Source organism: Numida meleagris, chromosome 2 (assembly GCF_002078875.1).
Source record: "Numida meleagris isolate 19003 breed g44 Domestic line chromosome 2, NumMel1.0, whole genome shotgun sequence".
NCBI classification, from domain to species: Eukaryota; Metazoa; Chordata; class Aves; order Galliformes; family Numididae; genus Numida; species Numida meleagris.
This window is the reverse complement of record NC_034410.1, coordinates 108,810,743-108,816,574: the sequence shown is the minus strand read 5'-3', so window position 1 is coordinate 108,816,574 and position 5,832 is coordinate 108,810,743. Positions and strand designations below refer to the sequence as shown.

Sequence of the window (5,832 nt, the reverse complement as noted above, 5' to 3'; positions counted from 1 at the left end):
CGTGTTAAGATAGAATAACTCCCACTTCAGATAAATGTGCTGAAAGAGAGGACTCTCACCCTCCAAATGACTACTGCAGTCTTTTTCACAGCATGAGTGACCCTAATAACTGCTATAGACTTGGGAGTGAATAATGCTGAAACACTCCCAGAGTGCTTTTTGAATTCTGAAAGTGGCAATTAATGCAACAAGCGTTTCCCTGGAGGAATTCTCTTGCAAATGACAGTAAACATGGCCAGTTTCTACCTGACTTCTCTGTAGGGCTAGGGGGCTGGTGGGTCTTAATCTTCCTAATTGATCTGCTTAAGAGATGGACCCCAATATTTTGATGGACACTGCAGGTCTCAGAAGGATTGATAGTCTAAAAGTATGCAGAAGTAGCATTTCCTTAGTAAAAACACATCAGGGACATGATAAAACCTTCTTATAAAAGGTACATGTCAAGAGAACAAAATTGAACAGCACAGGCAATGGCACGTGATTTCACCTCATTATCTTACCCTTACCTATTGCTAGTCAGCAAAATAGCCCTTTTTTTCCCCTAAAAGAATAGTGTATCCTCAAATAAGTTGTCAGTAAGACTAGATAATCATAATTTGGTGGTGTCAACACCCTGTAATACTCCTATTTCCCTCCCAGAAGTCTGGCTCCAGTTGAAGCAATGCTGCTCATGAATAAAACAGAGCATCAAACATGTCTCAAATTTTACAGCTGCTATGTAAGAATAACTGTTTTGGCAAAGATGGAGAGTGTTAGCTGCCAAATGATTCAATCCACAGACATACAGTTAGCATCCCCTGCTCATCTCAAGCATAAGAATTAAATAAAATGTAACTATTAAACTATATTTCAGGCTATTTAACTAGGCATAATGCCTGTTCAAAAGAATAGCAATAATTCCTTCTTGGTATAAACGACCCTTTGGCTCGCTTCTAACAACTTGTGATGCAATCACAAGCTTTATGACATACAAGTGCTACTGTGACTAAGTGTGAAAAACTGACTTCACCAAATAAACTACTGGAATGAAAATCTACTCAGCAGAGATTATACTGACTGAAGAAGGTGAGTCTGTTTACCGATATTAGGGCTCAATGCTACTCTTATGAAAGACATGACAATATCTGACTTCAGCAGGACTGTTAACAGTAATTAATACAGCACTTATCACCTGAAGACACTAGAGTGTTTCACAGAAGAGTGCAATCATGAAAATGGCATGCTGTCTTTCACAAATTGAGTTTTTTATGATTTTTGACCTTTCTGGAGTTGTGAATGGATCCCTATTCCATCAAACAAATTATGATTCATAGCAGTTGCTGACTAATCTAGATGAGCTATGCATGGTCATGAGCAATTTCCACATTATGTGAAGTTCATAGAATTATGTTTGATATCTCCAAACCCAAAGGATGCTGCTCCAGTGTGCTTATGACCATTTCAGTTTCAGCCTGGTCTTGCACGCAGCTCAGGCTGGTGAGACTTGAGAAGAAGAAGGGCAGCACTACTGTAACCGGGGTGTCATCTGGGTGCTCATAAGGCCTCAGCCTACAGGTGGATGTTTGGAGAGGCTTGAGAGTTGCTCTCTGCCTTTCCTTGGCACACACCTCATTTACCAAAATGTTTTTCTTCTCCTCTCCTCACCTCTCTGCTCCATGACTTGGGGAACAGCAGATAGAAAGATCTTACTGGTAAGATAATCTCAGCAGAAGATTAAAAAGACAAAAAAAAGATTTTGCTTGTCAGGGAACAGCAAGACCAAGAGGGCTGCTCACTTGGAAAGTTTAGCTTGAAGCCAAGGAGAACCAGCAGCCAGCAGAACAAGCACCTCCCCTGCCACAGCCCATGCCACAGTACCTTGGCAAGGCAAACGGGACAGACATGGAGATGGTGGCCAGGTCCAAACAAGAATCCAGGCCATAAAGCAACATCATAATACCAGGGCAGGATGGAAGTCAGTCCTCAGGTCAGGGTTAATACCAGGTTCCACAGTCACCTGGCAAACCCAAACTGTCAGGGGACAACGAAGGTCAAGCCAGGAAGTTAGCCCAGGGGTTACGGTCTCAGCCAGGAGGCTCCAGTGCAACGTTAAATGGGACTGAAGCTTTGCCAGAGACCAGCGCTCCTCCTACACAGCTCTAGCAAGAAATAAGTGCCCAGGTTTGATCTCAAATAGAGCAGCTGGGCCCATGGGTGTGGGTGGAAGCCCAAGGTGAAGCTGGTCAGGGACACTTAGTCTTATTAGTGCCCTCAGAGACACTGACATCCCATCTGCACTTCTCCAATCACGTGTTGTCCATAGGCATACCATTTTTTTTGTAAAATCAATTGAATCTGTGGCCTATATACTTAAAAATAATAATTACACTATGTAAGTGAAATGTGTTCTATTCATACGTGACCTAGACATGAATGAAAATGCGGCATCTCTGTGGAGAACAGCCTCATTCTCTTCTGAGGAAGTGATGGCACTGAGCAGTGTTTAATAGGACTTTAGACAAATGTTATTATCAGGAAAATACTGTGACCAATTTGTATCCTCTCATTATATTCCTGCTCAGTGTAGTGTTTCTGGGCTGTTGTTAAGGTACACTGGGAGCACACTAGAATGTGTCCATGGTAGCTTTGGGTAAAATAACTCCTTGCATCTTTGTGCTGATTCTGGTAACATCGTTTATTTGCTTTTGCTTTTTAACACTTTTATAAAACAAGATGCAAACATGTCAGAGGGAAAGGTATTTTCAACAATGCAAATGAAGTTTAGAAATAACTAACTAAACTAATTTAAATGTCATGAAGAGAATTCAAAAGGCCTCTAAACTCTGCTTAACATTTTTCAAAAACATTTATCTGGTAATTCAGTGTTCCTTTGAAAGCACGTTCAAGAATAAAGAAGTCTAATCCAAGTGTTCTGTTAAAAGATTCTTTTTTTAGCCCAATTTATTTAATGTTTCAACATTTTGCCATGTTGAATTAGAAGGCAAGTTGCTCTCAGAAGCAGCTACCGCTGACATTCAGGGGCATCACATTCAAAACCTCATCTAAGGCTGAAGGGAACAACAGAATTAATGAGTAGTGTGGAATCAGTCTGATCAGAGTCTCTGTCAGTCACGCAAATATATGGGTCTAATGACATAGTCTGTCCACAGTGATCAGTGTCACATATAGAAACACTGTACTAGATGGAATCTGAACTTTCTACTGACTTCAATGTCACCATGAAAAAAGTTTTAATATTATCTTGTCTATTCTGGGAGTATAAGTGATAAACTCGTCTTGAATTTTACAAATTTCATTTCCTAAGACTGGGAAAATCATGCCAACCATTTGTGCTTTGGTTCTCTACCAGTAAAAACGGAAAGTATTGCTTTCCTGCATGAGGTAAGGCTTGCAATTTATTTTGTTTTCTCAGTCTTAGGGCAGTACACATTCCTAGGCAGGTATGTTTTGTAATTTCTGTCACAAACACAGCCCCTTTGGACACTTGGTAACTACTAGTAACAGTGCTCAGGTTGCATATGGAGTCTGAATCATTTGCTGGTATGATTTATGAAGTTGTGTAGGCATGTTCCCCCAGAACACACAGCCTCATACAAGACAGGTCAGAAATTTCACCACAGCTAAGCTCATGAAGCAGTTAAAGAGCAGTTCCCAGGCTGTCCCTGCTTCCAGAGATCAGAGCCATGCAGGTGGAGCTGCAGCATTTAGCAACATAAACACAAAGCAAAGTAAATGGGAGAGGTAGCCAGTGGGAGAAGGGAAGCTGGCAGCATTGGTGTTTAAAGAACTATGGACAGTAAACAACCCTGAGCCTCACAGTATCATTTAAGTCCCTCTGTAAACTTCTTTGCAGAGCAGTGAAATATGTTGTTCTCTGTTAGGTCCCTGACTCCATCCTGTTCACTGTGTTCTCAAAGATGCATCAACAAACTACAGTTTCAGGTGAGAGACAAGCTGAAAGGAACAGTTCACCTAGAATGAATAATAGGCCAGCTAAACAAGGCATGACTGGGGACATGAGCTGTGGAGAATACAGGGTTCCGGAAGCAGTGACTACCAAGAGTTATATTAAGAAGTGCCTGTGACAGAACTCCCATTGCCTTCAAGAAGGCCAAGAAGTCGCCAGGCTAAATGGACAGATAGCTAGGCAGAATGACATGAAATTTTGAAAGTACTTTGTTGATGATCAAGAACAGGTTCCTGACAGTGGCAAAGCAGGCTGAATATTTCCTCTCGGCAAAAGCATTGACTATCACTTAGGATTTCTGATGAGTGTATTCCTGTGTATAATTCAAGTGAAATGGCCTCCAGGAAACAGACGTGTGCAGGCTAAGGAGGTGGGATGGAGAAGCCAATTCTTGCTCTAACTTGAAAAGCCCTAGGGAATGGCTTCTTCTCCCTTCTTGCCTTTCATCAAAGAGATCTGCTCTTTTAACTGGTTACCTTAGTTTCTCTCTGCTCTGGTGATAAATTAATCTGAGAAAAAAAAAACAACAAACTAGGTTCTTTCAAAAGTGTCTTGAGTTTTCTGTTTCATTTTCTTCCCTACCATGCACCAGGGTGTGCTACTTCTGCATCAAAGTTTTAATAAGATAGTTTCTTACACCTGCCCCTCTTGCCCTGCTGAGCTGCACAGGAGCATGCTGTTTACCATAGATTATTTCAGTTCAGCCCTCAGACAGCTTTCAGGCTCTTGACAAAATCTAGAGGATAGATAACAGTTGTTTTTAATTAAGAAAATGTGTCATCTGTATGGGTTCCCTAGAGAAAATTTTCTATTAAATTCTAGTGGATTTTAGTATTAAACTATTTGATTTCTTTGAGATATCTTCTTTTGTTAACTGTCATTAAAAAACATCTGTGGTAGTATCAGTAAAAATGCAGATCTTCTCAGCATCTAAATGCCATGAAACAACATGTTTTCCCTCACCTTTTTACCACTGATAAGCTCCACGAGGTATGAATCATTTTTATGAGTTAGATGAATGTATTTAATTTGTTGTTTGAAAGCAGACTTAAAGGGAAGGCAGATCACCAGCTCCTTTGTCTTTGTGGTTGTAACACACAGAGGGCAGAGGGTGGGGCTCAGGAACAGAGGAAAGCTACTGATGTCTTGGCGACAAATAGTTTATAGCTGTTATATATCACATTCACACTTTCTTTCACCTTCTTTCCAGATAGAGCATTTCCCCGCATCATCCAGGACATTCAGAAACCCTGGATTTTGTGTTTGAATTAGAATAGTTCCATTGCAAGGGACATACAAAGATCATCGAGTCCAACTGCCTGATCACCTCAGGGCTAACAAAAAGTTAAAGCGTGTTTTTGAAGGCATTGGCCAAATGCCTTCTGAACTGTGACAGTTACGGAGCACCAAACACCTCTCTAGGAAGCCTGTTCCAGTGTATGGCCACTCTGATAGTAAAGAAATTTTTCCTAGAGCCCAGTCTGATCCTCCCTTGGTACAGCTTTGTGCTTGCTAGATGACCCAAATGTCCTCGTCCTCTCCTCATTGGACATGTCTCCCAGCCTTTTTATCACCTTTGTCTTCCTGCTCTGGATGCAACCTTTAAAAAGATCTTACCTTGAAAAGCTGCTGTACTGTTTTAATATCCTCTTCATTTTCATTTTGCAGGGCATCCTTTGCTTGACAATTGTCTGCATGGTAGCTGTGAGTCCTGAAGTAGAGAAGAAGTTGCCTCCACATCGAGAAATAAAAGGCTCTTCTTGAATTCAGCCTTGCAGTGACCTTTCTTGGAAAAGCACCAGTTTTATTTAACGATGAAACAAAACCAAATCCCAGACATTGGGCTGAATGACAACAACATAGAG

The 5,832-nt window shown here is 41.1% G+C and overlaps 1 long non-coding RNA gene across 1 annotated transcript; it reads left to right on the top strand.

The window, feature by feature from the left end:
- On the top strand, positions 993-5,832 carry LOC110393251. The gene is made up of 3 exons (XR_002434907.1): positions 993-1,065; positions 3,882-3,942; positions 5,636-5,832. It is a non-coding gene; the product is annotated as an uncharacterized LOC110393251 (long non-coding RNA).